Below are 19,023 nucleotides of genomic sequence, written 5' to 3'. Positions count from 1 at the left end.
ACCAAACGAAGCCTTAATGTTTGAATAGTATAAATAAGTCAAATAATTCCACACATAATTGAAATCTAAAATAAAGTAATTAAAATAATCCAACGGTCTACAACCTGGATCACTTTATTGATTTAATTTGAGTTTCAACCGCAACTACGACATAACATCTTTAAGAAAAGAAAAAGAAAAATTATTCATTTTCAAGAGGTACATTTTCCAACTTAATAACTTCATTCTACAACCATTTCAACTTAATAACTTCATTCATTTACTAACTTAATAAATTCATTCTACAATAAAATAGAGGCACATTTTCTTTATTCTTCTAGGAATGTAACTATTTCAAATCTGTGTTGCAAATTATCCATGCTCATAAGGGCACATGCTCAATAAGCAAAGAAGCCACAAAATCTTTGAGAACAACCCTAGAATTTGTGTAACCATCTTCGTCCTTGTATATGACATCCATCGCATGTGCAAGGTTGAGAATTGGCATCACAAGGGGCAGGGGAACATGGGTAGGGAAAAGGCACTCTTCGTTTATATCCTTCCATGCATTTGTAACTTGTTTCCGTAATTCTTCGATTGCTTCTTTTTCTGTGGCACCATGTTGTATCATGTAACATTCAACAGCCGAGGCAACATGCCCTCTCTTTTGGTCAAACTAAATGTATTGAATTATTATGTTAGAAGGGCATCACATGTTTGGAATATTGAAGAAATATATATATATAGGTATGTTTTTACAATTACAATAATTATTATACAGAAATAAAATAATACCTTGTGTGACACCATGTCATCCATAAGTCTAGCAATCACTGCCGAATCTCTGACTACTTTACGGATACTGACCAACCACTCAAAGGAATCTGTTGTAACGATGTCTCTCATTCCTACCAAGGATGTGGTTGCTAACAGTGGGTAGCCAGAGGAAACTGTGGCAATCTGCATATATTCATAGACTGTTGGTATGTATTTATGATTTAACCATTTGCCTTCACGAAAATAAGCTCTAACTTGATTTTTCATCTGAGACTAAAAGTGATTTATGATCAGATTCACAAATTTTATGACAAACTCAACGTTTTCCCTTTAATGCATGAATTTAATTTTTTTCATTAGGCTTACGACAGAAGAAGTATTCTAAAAACGTACCACATAAAATATAATAACCCTGTTGTCTAAGTAGTCGAAACTGGAGAGCAACAGTGTAAAGGTCGTCATTATTTTCATGATCATCAAGGTCATGAAGAGTCTTGTGTGATTGCTGCAAAATTTCTTGAATCTCATTTTCAAAGTGGTAAGACACGCTTAAGCGTTGAATTGCATTGATTAAGTTTAGTTTTTGTGAAGGATTTTCACTCGGAGCGATTAGCATCGTCTTCACTTTTTCCTTCAATTCCTAAACTTCTTGCTTTATTTTCTCATAAGTTTCCTATAACGAACAAATTGAAGAATAAAAATTATTGTATGAAATAGGGAAAGCTTAAATTTATTGAAAAGTACAAAATTATTCTCAGGTTTAGTTGTGCATACACATGTAAAGTTGTGGGCATGCAGACACACACGTACAATCAAGGGGACAATGAAGTGAGATGGATTGTTTACTGAGAACTGATCTGAAGCATATGTGAGGAAATGGTACCCCAAATGCTAGGATGAAAATTTGCTAAGCGACGATTAGTTTCTGCCATAGCATTTTAAAATGGATGGAGCAGCTACTACTGCTGAAACTTGAAGAGGCATTTTCTTTTATTAGTAATATTTGAAGTTGGCACTAAGGCACCTTCTATATGCTAGATGTTCTTTGAGGGGGCTAGTATGAGAGAAAGGAGTTACGTGCTTAGAGCATTCACAGTGGGTTATGTAAAACCCATTGTTTGGCTAGAATAGGTAACATACCGAGTAAAAGGGTGCTCCATCGGCTTCTGTAAATCATATGCAAATTGGCGTTGCTGAAGATCTGTGTATAGTGCAACGCCATTTTTTATTTCTCTTGTTTTCTTTGCCTCTCTCCCTCGTACTATCCTTTTTTTTTTTTTTTTTTTTTTTTTTTTTTTTTTTTCCTGCTGAAAGTGATGGTCTTGCACACCATCATCGATCAAAACCAAGTTCCTTGCAAAGCTGCACCTGAAGATGCCGAGCCTTCATCATCTACAAAGGCAAGACACCCGCTGACCTTCATCAGCCACATATTACTTTGTTTATATTCAATCATCAAAGAAAAGACTTGAAAGTTCTTCATCCCTCATGCCAAGCGTATTTATCATCACCATGGAAGGAGACGAAAATTCAAATAACCCAATAACCTAAGGATTGGCTGATTATCCATGTTGGTGTACTATTCTTAAGTTTTTATACTTTTAGTTTATGCATGTTCTAACTTGTTCCCTTGAAATATAAAATCATAGGATTGTTTTCCATTGTGCAATATATTTATGCACACGATCCCAACAGTTATGTATAGTGTATAGATGAGTCAAATAATTCTACACAAAAATGACAAATAAAATCAGGCAATTAGGCAATTAAACCCAACTAATTAAAACACTACTCCCGGATATTAATCGAGAGTTAGGCAGAGAATAATCTTGGGCTTCTTGTCCTAAGTAGTAGAGGATTGTAAATGTAAGCGTATCAAATGCTTGCCATTACAATCCACCATGTAGGTGTCCATGCTTATGAAGGCACAGGATCAACGAGCAAGGAAGCTACAAAATCTTGTAGCACAATTTCAGCATGCCTGTACCCATCTTCATCCTTATAAATGACATCAATCACACGTGTAAAGTTGAGAATTCGAGGCACAAGGGGCATGGGGACAATGGTTGGATGGAGGCACTCTTGGTTTATGTCCTTCCAAGCATCTGTAATTTCTTTTTGGAATTCATTGATTACTTATGCTTCTGTAGCATCATGTTGTTTCATACAGCATTCAATCGCTGAGGCACTGTGCCCTCTTTTTTGCTCAAACTAGAAAAATTAAATCTTAATGTCAGAAGAGCCTCACATGTTTGGAATATTAAAGTAATTAACCGAAACAACTTAGTACCTTATGTGACACAATGTCGTCCATGAGTCGGCAAACCACTGTTGAAGCTCTTATCATTTTAGGGTTGTTGAACAACCACTCGAAGGCATCTTTTGTAATAATATCTCCCATCCCAACCAAGGATGTGGTTGCTAACTTCGAGTACCCAGTGGTAACTAGTGCAATGTGCATATACTCATCCATTGATTGGTATGTGTTTATGTTGGAACCATTTCGCTTCATGAAAGTAGTACTATGCAGATCGGCCGCCTGCCGTCCACCGGCCGCCTATCAGCCGTCACCGTGCCGACGCCGAGCCGCCACCGACATCGGACGTCCGGTAGGCGGTACAGATTTCGCCTACTGATGTCGGTTCGATCGGTAGGCGAAACAATTTCCTGAGAGTCGGATTTCGCACCGAACCGATATTTTTGTAGTTGAGTCGACCAAAGTGTTTTTGGAAGCCCAGAAGAGATCTAGGTGGTTTATGGACATTTTTGAGACACAGAGGGTTGCAGTAGAGTTCAATAAAGAGAGAAGAAAAAAGAAAAGAAAAAGAGGAAGTAATGAATCGGAGAAGATGTTGTGACTCAGTGATTGTTTGGGGTGCGCGACTGTTCAATGGCGGTTGCGTAAAATGTAAATGAGTGGAAGTGAAGGGTTGAATCAAAGGGACGACTAGATGATAAGGGATTTAAATTTTTTTCTCCTCCACACGTACGTTGTTGAAATCAGCTCCACTTACGATCCTGGCCGTTTATGATAATCACTAATTTGATGAATCCATATAAGTCGTTGGATATTATTTAAGAGAATGTGCTCATGGAAAGGTGAAACATCATATAATATCTGGTGCTATCAGTGTCTTATAGCTGTAACCGACATTTCAAAAACACACGGTTGGGATTGAAGGAAAAAATTGATCGGACGGTATGGATTAAAGCTCAGTAACTGGTAAGTTGTGGTATCAGTGCTCAGAAAAAAAAAAAAAAAAAAAAAAAAAAAAAAAAAAAATCATGGCTGCCAGGCGTGGATCATTAAAGACGAGCACTTGTTTCTTGTTTCGGATTTCGAGGTAGTACCTCAGTCAAACTTAAATTCTATCCTCTCTCTGCCTTTTCTTTCTTCTTCTTCTTCTTCTTCTTTTTTTTTTTTTTTTTTTTTTTTTTTTTTTTTTTAACTCTTTCTTCTTCTTCATTACTTTCCCGTTGTTCTTCTTTTTTTTTTTCTTTTGTTTTTTTATTGAACTCTACTGCAAGCTAGTCACCCAGAAAGGTATGACTTTTTTCTTTTTTTACTTTCTTCTTCTTCTTCATTACTTTGTTTCTCCGTCTTCTTCTTCTTTTTTTTTACTCTTTTTTTTTTTTTTTTCTTTTTTCTTTTTATTGAACTCCACTGCAAGTCACCTAGTATACAACAACGAAAATGGGTAAGTATCTAAAGAACATATCAGCTTGCATCTCGGTGAAATCAGAGTAGCCAAACTCTCTCTGTCTGAAGCTTACCTACCATATTCAAAACTCTCTCTCTCCAAGTCTGAAGCTTGTCCTCCTTTTTGGGTGGCCAGCGTAGCTTGTATGATCGGCGAAAAACAAAATATGTTTCTCTCCGAGTCTGAATCTTTTAGATTTCCCTTTCTAACCGATTACTGACCGTTACTGTCACTGATGCGCCGGTAACGGTATCGGACGAAAGATATGTTCTCGGAAAGAAGTCGTTGAAATTACCGACTTCACCGACAACATTGGGACGGTAGGCCAAAACTCTTCTACCGGTACCGATTCCCCCGATACCCACCCCTACATGAAAGTAAGCTCTAACTAGATTCTTCATCTAAGACAAACAAGCAACTACAAATTAGATTATAATTAATATATTACCACATAGTAAACATTTTCTTTTTTCTCTTTTTTTTCTAGGGATTTTTTTTTTGTGGTGTGTGTGTTGGGGTGGGGGGGGGGGGGGGGGGGGGGGGGGGGGGAGGGGTCCTCAAATTCTTAAATTTTTGTATGTATGATATTGCTTACTGCTTCTCTTGCATATCTGGCGCGGTATGATCTTCCTTCACCAATTTTTTGATCCATTTCACTGTAAATGTCTAGGAGTGCTTGATAACACATTTTCATGTACTTCGGAAGTTGATCTATGGCACCAATATCCCACCTGTAACGTAGGTAGACTCTTGTGAATTGACCTTTCCAATTGATATAACAAAGGGAAGAATAAACGATGAGGAAGTGTGTTAATGTCAACCTCTCGATTGCGTCACTAAAGAGCTCGAGTTCTTCAAGTGTGCCATATACATCGTAAATGTCATTAATAACGGAGGTCATGGCTATCACTTTGATTAGTATCCTTCTAGCAAGAAGATATTCGGGCTCGAAGTATACTCCCAATGCCCAGAAGTAACACTTAACCACTCTGTCTCTTATAAAGGGTAACTCCCTTGAAAAGTTCAAGTCTTTCCACCACCTATAAACATAGTTTAGCATAATCATATTGTCAACCTAGAGTTATGTATAAGCTGCTCACACTTGCAACTCTGACATAGTTGAATATTTAACCTTGTAATTTCAGAAAGTTCTTTCTGGTGCAATTTTTGCAATAGGTTAAAATCCAACTTTGCGAAGGTAAGGACTTTGTTATGTGAAGTGTCTTCTTGGTAGACAAAAAAGTAATGCCTTGCCTCTAGCCTTGGTAGTCCTTTGTGGATAGGCTGCTTTAAGGCATGGCTTACTTGTGCTGCAAGAGGGGGGCTTAAGTGAGATACTACTGACTCAAGATGTGTGGCAGTGAAGACAAGAGCTTCATCTAGTATGTCTTCCCCATGCACCTTGAGATGTGTGGCTTCATACAAGCTCAACATTCCTCGTGCATCATTGACAAGTGATTCCTTAAAATTTCCTTTGTTGTCCTTGAACTTGGTGAACATATCTGCTTCATGATTCAGTCACATATAATGAATCAGCCACTCTCTTGTTGGGCTTTCTGTAATTTGTTGCATATATATATGTGGACTAAAGCATGACCCATTTTGTTGTTTTCTTTTAGTTTGATTCTTAATAAATTTCTCAAACATGATTTTTCTTCTTCTTCTTCTTCTTCTTCTTCTTCTTTTCTTTTCTTTTCTTTTTTTTTTTTTTTTTTTTTTTTTTTTTTATTTTTTTTTTTAAAAAAAAACTGTTACATTAGAGCTAGCTATATTTTATGGTGATCCAATTCTCAAATGGGTCGGTGACAATAATAATTAATGCAGCGAAAGATGAGTGAAGTTCAAACACTCCTTATTTTGTATAGAAAGAGAAGAAAAATGCAACCAACGTACAGAGTCAGTGATGAGAAAAGTTGGTCCTGCCTACTATGTTTCCAATGATTAATTAAGGGACCACTCTTAGAGAAGCCAATAGTAGCACATGGGATGCATGCTCTCATAGGATGTTTGAGCACTTATTCAAGTATGTGCCATATATATATGTTAAATGCGACACCAATTGTTTGTGCATATTAAGTTAATTTTCCCAAATAGAAATGACAAAAAAATTGTTTAAAACCAATAAATAAATAAAAAACAACCGTACCACACGAAATATAATAACCATGATGTCTAAGTAACCGAAACCGAAGAGCAACAGTGAAAAGGTCGTCATCATCTTCATAGTCATGAAGAGTCTTGTGCAATTGTTGCAAAATTTCTTGAATTTCTTTTCAAAATGGTAAGACACGCCTGAGCGTTGAACTGTGTTAATGAAGTTCAGCTTTTGTGATGACTTTTCACCTGGAGCCATTAGCATCTTCCTCACTTTTTTCTTCAATTCCTGAACTTGTGTATTTATTTCCTCATGATCAATTTCCTGGACGTGCGAGCAAATTAATGAATAAAAATTATTATATGAAAGTTACTGAAAAGTAATACAAAATAAATCTCAAGTTTAAACATGTTGGCATGCATGATTAGACGCACACATGTACAATCAAGGGGACAATAATGAAGTTTACCAAGAATTCATGATTAGAAGCATATGTGAAGAAATGGTCACCCCAAATGCCAGGATGATAATTTGCTGAGCGACCATTAGTTTCTGGCATAACATTTTGGGATGGAGCTTGAATTCATGTTGCCAGCATCTTTCTACTATTAATTGTTGAAACTTGAAAAGGCATTTTATTTTATTAGTAATATTTGAAGTAGGCACTATGGCACCTTATATACATATGCTAGATGGTCTTTGAGGGGGCTAGTACGAAAGAAAGGAGTTACGTGCTCAAGTATTTATAGCAGAGGCTATAAACCACATCATATTTAATAGCATCTCCAACATAGAATCATAGATGAGTGGATGGGCACCACAAATTTTGGTGTCGGCAAAATTAAACAAAAACCACTCTGTTCATGCATGTGAGAGCAAGATCAATCGCTGATTCGCTTTGGTCTTTTTCATGCATCATCTTTAATTAGTCCTTATTCGTGTCTTCGTACGTATAATTATTGATGTCTTCTTCCGTGGTCTTGTCACAAACCCTGTCTTTTGTTAGCAATATTGCTAAGCTACCGCGAGATTCGTACAGGTAAAAAAAAAAAAAAAAAAAAAAAAAAAACGAAACTGCTGGCATTATAAATTATTTATTCACAAACATTTTAGGAAAATCTTATTCTGAGTGGTTAGCTAGATTGCTACTGTCACATTGCTTAATAACTAATCTTTTAGAATTTTTGTAATAGGTTGAAATCTAGCTTTGTAAAAGTAAGAAGCAATTTATTATGTGAAGCATCTTCTTGGTAGATAAAAAAGTAATGCTTTGCCTCTAACCTTGGCAGTCCTTTGTGGATAGGCTGCTTTAAGGCATGAGTTACTTTCGCTGCAAGAGGAGGGCTTAAGTGGGATGGTACAGCCTCAAGATGAGTAGCAGTGAAGACAAGTGCTTCATTTAGTATATCTTGTCCATGCACTCTGAGATCATGTGTGGCTTCATACAAGCTTAACATTTCTCGCGCATCATTGATAAAAAAATTCCTTGAACTTTCTTCTTCTGTCCAAGAACTTGGCAAACTTGTCTTCATCACCATCCAATTAATAAGAGGAAATGATTCAATCGGAGGATAACATTAAGATGGTGTGACTAGTTCACGCGCGTTTGACTATATATATATATATATAAAAAGATGGTGTGGCTATACTTTTCTTAAAAATTAAGAAAAATTATATTTTACCTCTCAATATTTTACATTATTTTTTAATCTTGCCTTCAACTAGTAAAAAAAATTGAGAAGTCGATCTTGATAACTGACTGTTGATGTACGTTTAAATGTGACGTTTGGAAAAAAGGATTGTAGAAACGTGTTTTAATTTGTTCAGTACGTCGCTGTGCACTGCATTACTTTTTGCTTAAGAAAAAAAAAACGTGATGCACTCAACGCACAGTGAAAAATCACTGTATGACCATATATATACGGATTTCTCTCCATGGCCACCCAGGTTTTTTTCTTTTTCTTTCTTTTTTTTTTTTTTTTTTTTTTTTTTTTTTTTTTAAAAAAAAAAATTTTATTAGATTATTTGGTTTACGGAATGAGTATTTATTCTATTAATACTGCGTTTATTTCGGTGTAAAATGGTTTCCGTCGTTAAATATTTTTAAGGAAGTCATTTTTTAGAAAAATAATTTCCGTCGAAATCATTTTTCGGTGTTTGGCGCGTACGGGAAATTACAAATATTTTTTATATTTTAATTTAATCATATTAATTTAAAAAAATTAAATTTTATTCACAAAATAAAAAATGTTAAATTAAAATAATATACAAATATTTTTTTATATTTGACATACAAATTCTGGCATAGTGGCTGGAATCTAGCCATTTGTGCCAGATTCCAGCGATCTTTGCCTGAATCCGGCACAACATGGCCGGATCCCAGCCAGTTGACCGGAAGCCGGCCGTCCTGGCCAGATTCCAGCCAGCTGGCCGGGATCCTGCCGTTCTGGGAGGATCCCGGCCGGACTGGCCTGAGATTCGGCCAGAACGGCCTAATCCGGCCAGTACCTCGGCCAAATAGTCGGAGATCCGGCCACACTGGCCAGTCTGGCCGGAATTTGGCACAGTACTGCCGGAATTCGGCGACGGTTGCCGGATGTCGCCGGATTCCGGCATAATTTGTCGGATTCCGGCACCGACCGGTATTGAAACCTGGCTTGTCGGAATTTAGCAATAGTCAACTGCTTGAACGTAAAGGTCGACTGCATTGTTTAAAAGAAAGTCGACTGCGTCTACTATCTAAATTTATTAAGCATTTTTGGTTAAACAAAAATCATTTTTGGATTGACTATTATTTTCGCCCCTACCAAACACCGGAAAATACCGAAATCATTTTTCAAAAATCATTTTACGCCAAAATAAACGGAGCATAAAAAAATGAAATAGTTATTAGAATTGAGTCCTCCCTCTCGATTTTCTTTCTAAGAAATACCAAGGGGTGAGTGTCCAGTCTCCTTCCGCTTTTGGCTGGGAGTGTATAGTTACTGGCTGATTTGTTTTTTTTCCAAATACTAACAGCTCTCTTCTGGTTCAGAAATGGAGTTTGCGACCCTTGCTTCTTGTTTAGTTGGTTCTGTTGGTTCAGTGGGTACATTTTGTAGGAGCTGATTTTGTTCTTTGAAGCTTTAATTCTGTTTTTCTGATTCTGTTGCTTAGTGGGGAAACTCAGCTTGACCAGTTTGTTGCTGGGTTTTGCTGTTGTTTGTAGCTACTGTGAGTAGCTCTGTTTTTCCAGTGTGTTTTGTTGGGAAGTGTATGTTGTTTCTTTGTTTGGTTATAAGAGATTTGATTCATCCAAAAATTTTTTTTAAAAAAAAAAGAAAAAAAAAGAAAAGAAAAAGGCAATAAATACAATAATCCAAGATTGATTTCCCAAGTTTTGGAGGTATTTTTGTGTGGTGACAGATTGTAATCTCGTAAATTACAATTTTATTTTTTTGCTGAAGATCGTATATGTAACTTCAAGGAATCTCTGCAACCTCGTTCGAAGGTGATTTGCGGATGAGTGAATCTGCTTTCAAAATTATCTAAATTATAGCCATCTAATTTCAAACTTATGATGTTATATCCACTTCCTTTTATCCTTTTAGATTTTCATTCATTGTTGGGATAACAAATTGGCACGCAGTAGGGACATACTTGGTTTGTGTAGAAACAGAAATGATAGTTAATGATGTTGGACAGTCCCCGGATATGTCAAGTATAAATAATGCATGTAATAAAATGATCCTTCATCGAGCCTCTAACAGCGATATAGATATCTCGTTTGTTGAAGATGATTGCTGCTTGCTGGATGAAGAATATTCCACAGGAAGTGATTTATTTCCAACATGGAAACCAGGCTCTTTAGGTTCAGGTAATGAACTCTCACTGCTTAGCATCGTAACCACAGAAGACATGCTGGGCCTATCCTCAGGATGCTGTTGCACGCATAAGAGACTGATATGGGCACAGCGTATAATCTGTGTAAGCTGAGGGCATGAGTCGTCTCCTAGGCACGTATCGATCAGCTCAAAAGGCCTGCCTTCTCTCCATAGTTTCCATGCCTAAAACATATTGGAAAATGCACTGTCATTCGTCTTTCATGACTTCATTGAATGTCAAATGGAAAGATAAATACTCTTTTGAACACTCACGTGTCCGATAAGATTCAGACTTTGGCTTGAATTGAAGAATCCTCGACTCTTCTTTCCACTTAATATCTCTAGTAACAATACTCTAAAACTAAAGACATCAGATTTTACTGAGAATAACCCTTGAATAGCATATTCGGGCGCCATATATCCACTGTAGAACATCATGAAGATTGACACTTCTTGATTAGACAAAGAAACGTTAATTACAAAGCATGTTAAGGCTATTTATACTTACTAAGTTCCAACCACTCTGTTTGTATTTCATTCGGTCTGATCTTCTCCACACATTCTAGCCATGCCGAAGTCTGAAATTTTTGGATTCATATTACTATCAAGTAAGACATTACTTGCTTTGAGATCTCTGTGTATAATCCTTAGTCTGGAATCTTCATGAAGATAAAGAAGCCCCCGAGCAATTCCACAAATAATGTGGAAGCGCATAGACCAGCCTAAAACTTCAGCTCTCTTTTGATCTGGTAAGTTTCTCATTTATGTTAATTCTTTGTCTCACATAAACAATGAAACTGAAAATTGAAAAAATTCTTTAAAGTACCATAAAAAAACATAGCATGAGGTCTACTTAAATTAAATTATAAGGTATTGAGGAGTTCAAACCAAAAATGAAGAAGTCCATGCTTCTGTTGGGCATGTATTCATAGATTAGCATTTTCTCCTCTCCTTGAATGCAGCATCCCAGAAGCCTAACAAGATTTCGATGTTGCAATTTGGCAATCAATATAACTTCATTTTTAAACTCATTCAATCCTTGTCCAGAGCTACGTGCAAGCCTCTTTACAGCAATTTCTCGTCCATCTTTTAGTGTACCCTGAAAATTTACATTTGTAGAAAGAGATTATCTATATATATGCTGAATATGACAAGAGCTATTTTTTTCTTCTCCTTTTTTAATGATCATTATACTAGGATGTTGCAGAGTTACCCGAAATACGGGTCCAAAACCACCTTCACCAAGCTTGTTGTGGCCTGAAAAGTTGTTGGTGGCATCGGTTACTGTAGATAGGTCGAACAAGGGGAGTTCCAGGTCTTCTGTTTGGCCTTCAGTGTTCTGATCTAGGATTACATCGTTCTCCATTTTCTCTGATATAACAAAATGGGCTTCACATTTCGCATAAGAAATTAGAAAAAAGGACAACATTAACTCATAACTTTGGTTTAAATACAAATTAGGATCCGCAACCACAACCTAAACATCAGCCATTTAACCATGCGTGGCTGATGACATGGAGGTTAATAAGGGTTATTTTGAGAGTTATTATAATTATGATTTGTGAATTTTTTGTAATTTTGGGGATTATCTTATACTAGTTGGAAGTGAGGCTTTATTATTACAAGCTCATAACCCGTGCCATGCGCGGGATTCTTCCTCATAATTTAGTTTCATAATAAAAAAAAAAAAATGGAAGAAGAGAAGCATAAAAAATATAGATAAAAAATGAAAACTGAAAAATACTAATATAATATAATAGTGTTATATTTTCTGTATTACACAAAGTAATAAAAAACTACTCAATAAACATAATATACTAAAAAATCATCATACCCCGTACAAAAAACAACCATAGGAAACTCTCTCACCATTATTTTCTTGAATTTAGTGTAAAATTTACAAAAGATAAAATAAGCAATTTGAATGAAAAATAATATATTAATTACATAAAAAATAGAGGGAAAAAAAAAAAGAAGAGAAAAAGAAATAAGAGAACCATAGAAAATAAGACAAAAAATGAAAAATAAAAAATACTAATAGAATAGAATAGAGTTTTCTTTTCCATATACTTTTCCGGTTCATATGAAACCTTGAAAATCAATATTGTCTATCAATTAAGCACGTTAACAATGTGCATTATACAGGGAAAAAAATCAATAAACAATGTAAATTAAAAAATCGTCATACATTGTACCAAAACAACAATTAATGTAAACTCTCAACGGTTTCTTTGAATTCAATGTAAAATTTAGAAAAAAAGAAAAAATCAATTTGAACAAAAAAATAATATAAATTAGGAAATAGAGACAAAAAAAAATGTAAAAAGATAACCACTAATATAATAGAAAATAACTATTTTTTTTTATATACTTTTTTCAGTTCCAAAGAAATTTATAGGTATAGAAAGAAACTACGGTCAAATAGATATTTTTTTAATTTGACCATCATTCTTATATATAGCGTAAAAGAAACTACTTTTTCAACAGAAATAAAAAAAATAATATAAATTATCAATGCAAAAATAAGGATAGAAAATCAAACCAGAAAGACAGAAGCACATAAAATAATTACAAACATATTATTTACAATTCTAATGAACACAGCCCCGACAAACTTAAAAGGCAAACTAAAAAAACAAAGGCTATAGCAGTATTACAAACAAAAAGGTTCTAACAATAGCAAAAACTTTGCTCTCTTTGCTTTGAGCACCACTCTCCGGTAATGTAAACAACATTGCAATTTTGCATAGCCACAAACCATTACTTCTCCATATATTTATTTGAGAAGGCGAGAGAGATATTGTAGTGACTTTTGACATTTCTCAAAGAAAAAAAAAACTGTCGTTTGACTTTTTGAAGTTTAGTTTGTAATGGACATTTAATGGGAGGGGAAGTGGTGTTTGAGTAAAAGATTTTACTTAAAGGAAGAGAGAGAGAGAGGTAGAAATTAGTGAGAATTTAAGGACAACAAAATTAGATGTTTCTATTCATTTTCTATTCAATGGAAGAGATTTAATTAGGAATATTAAACTCACCGTTTATTTCACTTGAAATACATGGAGCAGTTCAATTTTACATTTTTTTTTTTATTTTTTTCAGTTTTACTTAAAGGAAGAGAAAGAGGTAGAAATTAGTGAGAATTTAATGACAAAATTTTTTTTTGACGTTTCTATTCATTTTTTATTCAATATAAGAGAGTTAATTAGTTATATTAAATGCACCGTTTATTTTACTTGAAATACATAGACTGGTTTAGTTTTACTTAAATTATCAATTTTTAACTCAAATGACCGGTTCAATGTTTAAAAAGTATGGATTAATGCCACATGTCCTAATTCTAGGCCAACTCTAAGTTGGAACTTGTCTTATATATATAATATATGATATGTTTCAATAAAAATAAAATCCATATAATTTTGAACATTAAAAAAAAAAAAAAAAAAAGCATTTCAAATTTAATGCTTATTAACTCTTTTGTGTTTTAAAAACATTTATATTCATTTTGTGCATAATAATCAAATAATCAAATAGAAAGGTAGAAATTAGTGAGAATTTAATGCCAAAAAAAATTTGACGTTTCTATTCATTTTTTATTCAATATAAGAGAGTTAATTAGTCATATTAAATGCACCGTTTATTTTACTTGAAATACATAGACTGGTTTAGTTTTACTTAAATTATTAGTTTTTTTTACTCAAATGACCGGTTCAATGTTTAAAAAGTATAGATTTATGCCACGTGTCCTAATTCTAGGCCAACTCTAAGTTGGAACTTGGCTTTTATATATATATATATATATATATATGATATGTTTCAATAAAAATAAAATCCATATAATTTTGAACATTAAAATAGCAAGAAGAAAACCACGATTTTGATTATCAAAATATAAAATAAAAAATTAGCAGGAATTTTTTTTAACGTCGATGTGATTCCTATTATATTTCAATCCTATATAATTATGAACATTCGAAAAAGCAAATTAACAAAAAAAAAAAAAAAAATCTCTTAAACATTCAAATAAAGAATTGCTCAACCACAAATTTCACAAACAAAATGGAAACATATTTAGATTTAAAATAAAAATATAAAAATACCAAAGAGTCCTACTTAATTATATTATTAATTGAGAGAGAGAGAGGCTACTTGTATCATTAATAGAGAGAGAGAGAATAAATAGACCGGTTTAATTTTATTTAAAAGGCCGGTTCAGTACTTAAATGACCGGTTTAATTACTAAAAAATATGGGTTCATGCCACGTGTCACTATTCTATGCCATTCTAAGAAAGAACTCGGCTTTTATATATATATATATATGATTCTCGAAGTTTGGATAATTTGTACTATCCTTTTAGTTTTGCTTTTCGATCTTTGAATCAAGCTGTTAACACCAAATCCTCTTTTCCAAATGTGTCTTTGGGCAATTCCGTTTCCAAAATTCTGTTCAAAAGTGTTTCTAATGCGTCACCAAATTTGTGTGTCAGTTTATGTTATGTTTATTTTTATTGTGGTGACAATATCTTTGGTCATGATTAATTTGATAACAATTTGTTTGGTGAATTGAGCTATTCATTAAACTTGGGGTCCAAATGCAAATCCAGATATTTCACTATGACATAAAATCAAATGCTTAAGGCTCTTCATGAAGGTGTAATGTTTGTGAAAAGATCGATTCCATTGAGAATGATTATTGGTTTAAGGAAAAGCCTCCATGTTACCATTTAAAAGAATTTTGGCTATTTGCAAAAAGATTGTAAATTGAAAAATAATTGGTAAACAAACTTAAGAAGAATGGTGTATGGTTTTTGGATAGCAATTAATGGTAGCATCCATATGTGAAGAAAGAAAATTTTCTTGACATGTATACTTCCTTCAATTCCAAAGTAAATATGAGAAATGATGAAGTGGTAGAAGTGAAAGGGAAAGATAGCATTGGAGTTGAAACAAAGAAAAGAAGAAAGTGAATTCATGATAATATATATGCTATTTGCTTTGGAACTAGATTAAAACATGCTTAGTATTGGACATCTCTTAAAGCATGGCTAGTATGATTGTAAAATTTATGACCAAGGAAAACAAAGAATGGTTGTGGTTGAAGTTACAATTTATACAAGCTTTGCTCTCATTTTTAAGAAAGAAAAAGATGTTGCTTTAAAAGCTAGTTTGCTCTATAAATCATGGTTGTGGTGTTAAAGCATATCACGTGTTATCCAAATCAACACATATCCAGACCAATTCTAAACCTATACGAGAGTCAAATGATAAGAGATTAGAAAAATAAGTGATAAGCTTGAATTCTATCACAGTTATGAGTCTTTTGATGTATAGCTTTCTTGAGTTCTATTGTAGTTAAACTACACTTGTAAAACCTTATAAATATCAATACAAACTCACTAGATGAGTACGGTGCAAAGTTAATACAAGTATATTGGTGTGATTTTACATGTGGCATAGAAGATATATTTTACATTTGATCCTGCTATTGAAGAAAAAAGTGAGGTTTGTGAAACTTGTGCTGTTGGAAAGCATAAGGGTTAGAGTAGCATGGTGAGCTAACGAAGTGTTAGAGTTGGTACATACCGATGTGTGAGGACTTATGCAAACTCCTTACTCTCAAACAAAACAAAATATATACCATTTTGAAACCAAAGGAAACTATGGAGTCGAAAACAAAGGGATATGTTTCTTGTAGGGGTATACATGCTGTTGCGGATGCAGTTATTTGTAACATCCGCAACCACATAATGCGAATATATATCACTTTTAGATATCACATCTGTATTATGTTTTTATTAACTGCATCTGTACAGTTATTGCGGTTATTAAATGTACGTAGTTATTATCCGCTATCCCCATATTAGATAATGGGCCTATTTTTGTTTTTTAGGCCTTATTTGAATCTCTATTAGAGCCAATTTTAAACGATTTGATAATAATTTAGGTCAATTTATACTGTTTTAGGCTTGTTTTAAAAAAAATTTAAGCATAATCTTTTGAAAAAATATAGATTTCAAATTACTTCTTTCTTTTTGCCCAAAAAATGCAATATATAAAACATATATTATATATAAACGTTATGCGGATGCGATTATTAACCGCATCCACATATCCTAAACCGTTATCTGAATCTACAAACACGTATAATAGTTTTGCTAATCGCATCCGTGTATATACATAGCAGATGTGGGCGGTTAATACCCGTCCACATGTACACCCCTAATTTCTTGTATATATATTTTGTCTTAAGCTTAAACATGGACAAAACTAGAAAACAGCTCTAAAAACACTTTTTTATGTTTTCCTAACATCAAAACACTTTTTATAAGTTTAAAAAAAAAAACACCAGATTCACCTAAGAAACAGAACCATTGTATGAGTTTGATGAAATGACAATCACATGCCAGACTGTTTAATTGAGCTTCTACTGACCCTGTTTGATTTGGATTACTCTTTCCAAAAGCTTCCAAGATTTTTCCTCCTCACAATGAATTTTGATTAAGATCGAATGGCTGGAAATCACAGATTTCCATGTTATTGAAGATGAGATTGAAGACCACCAGTTCTCTGTCGACCACCAGTCTTCTATCAGTAAGAACTCTACATATAGATCGAGAGGACTAGTGGCCTTCCATCTTAACTTCAATACATGTTCATAATCTTACTAGCGGCTCTGTCCATTTATAAGAAGCTCAATTAAACAGTCTGACATCATTTTTTCTGAAGCTGGTTAGCAAAAATATTTACTATTACCTCTGAAGTACTTTGTCCTGATTTTGCGAATGCAATAGGCGATTAAGAGCACCCCAAAGACTACGCCAATGGCAGCTGCAATTATCACTATCACCTTCATCTTTTGCTTCTCCTTCAACTCTTCATGATTGATTGTTCAAATAGCAAGAAAAACATTAGTTTACAATCTTAATTGCAATAAATCGACTCAATCAAGCAAGAGATAGTGGAAATAATGGTTTACCCGACTCTGAAGCAGACATTCTAATGTACAAATCCTGCCCATTAGCCGGAAACTGTCTAATATCAACAAGATCACCATACCAGATGGCGCAACCACTACCTCGTCCTCTGATATCTGAGACTGTGTAGGCCATACAGGAACAATTCCTCAAGCACTTCTGTCTGCATTCCTTGAGATTCAGACTTCCATTCACCCAAGAATTTGTGGTATCTGGCAACTTGAGCCCAACATGTTTTACGAACCCGTCTTTATGTTTACCCTGGCAGCTCAATTGGGTACTGCGTTGACATCCTTGAGACCAGTCCTCTGGATTCCATGTATCTGGTGACTTAGGCTTGAATCCGTCTAAACATTGACAGATTGGCGACTCACTAATGATACAATTTCCGTAAGCACCACAAAGGTTGTAGCTATCGCAGCTGTCTTTCGGCACAGATAAATACTGGCTCCAAGTTTTAATTGCTTCGATCCATATGTAGCGCTGATACAAAGAAAGGGTCTGGTTCAAAACTAGTCTTGAGATTACCGACTTATTGATCATGTGGTATATGTAGTACACCTCGTCTTTGTTGGAGACAAAATTGAAGTCGAAAACTGGGTTGGCCTTCAAGTCCTGCTGACCGCTGTAACCAACGCCGTTCCACGGGCCGGTTCGGAAGAACTTCTGAGAGCCTTTCTTCATCAATGACTCAGGGTAGTTATGAAGTTCGATACCCCAGTTAAGTTCTCCAGGAGATGGATCGTCCCAACTCTTCCATGCAGATAGGCGCCTTTCCAGCCCAGTCCTTAAGTCCCATCCGAGCTTCATCCCCTGTAACAATGTATCAGACGGATAGTCAAAGCTTTGCCACAGAGAGTTTTCTGGATTCTCTTCTTCCTCATCTCTTAGAACTAGATTTCCTGAGTCTAAAAGCTGTGCTATTGGATTCCGGGCCACTTTCGTTGAATTCGCCGACCAAACAACAGTCCTATTCTGGTAGAGAAGTACGAGGTTACCTGAGCCGTTTACCATCAACACGCCGGACAAGTCCTTGATTGGGTGGCGCCGGTTTGCTACCCAAACAACAGTTTTAACTGGGATATTCTTGTACCAAATTCCCAAATAACGGTTTGTGGAACTACCTGGACGGAAGAACCCCAGTTCGAAGCTTCCGTCCTTGGAAACCAAGGTCCTGCCGTCGCTGATGGATTGGGATTGAGAAATGGTGTCAATGGCATGGGAGAATCCATTGAAGAAAAAAAGTATGTTGGTAATCGGAATCAATAAAGAAAAAATGTTCATTGCTTTCTTTTGTCAGCGTGCTCTGTGGTTACACGACAGACAGTTGAGAGTCATGGTAAGGAGTAATTAGATTATACAAACGCACTGAACAAGCAATCTACCATTGACGAGTGAGTAATTAGCATCGACTTCCTGAACTGTGCTGAAATTTCAACATTGCCAGCCAGGTAGTGGTTTTTTTTTTTTTTCCTGCAACCGTACGGCCTGGCCCAAAAGTCACATAATGGGGAATTTTTTTTTTTTTTTTTTTTTTTTTCTCAATGATTTATTGTCCGAGTTCTTTCTTACATACATGATTGAACTTAAAAGAAAAGGAAATTAATGTCTACAGGAGGAAAAGTATAAAATAGAA

The 19,023-nt window shown here is 34.9% G+C and overlaps 2 pseudogenes; both read right to left on the bottom strand.

The window, feature by feature from the left end:
* Positions 1-361: 361 nt before the first annotated feature.
* Positions 362-9,168, bottom strand: LOC133876284 ((-)-germacrene D synthase-like; annotated as a pseudogene).
* Positions 9,169-10,283: 1,115 nt separating this feature from the next.
* On the bottom strand, positions 10,284-18,768 carry LOC133876283 (G-type lectin S-receptor-like serine/threonine-protein kinase At4g27290; annotated as a pseudogene).
* Positions 18,769-19,023: the final 255 nt, after the last annotated feature.

This window comes from Alnus glutinosa, chromosome 8 (assembly GCF_958979055.1).
Source record: "Alnus glutinosa chromosome 8, dhAlnGlut1.1, whole genome shotgun sequence".
NCBI lineage: Eukaryota > Viridiplantae > Streptophyta > Magnoliopsida > Fagales > Betulaceae > Alnus > Alnus glutinosa.
The sequence above is the reverse complement of the archived record's forward strand: the minus strand, read 5'-3'. Positions and strand labels throughout refer to the sequence as shown.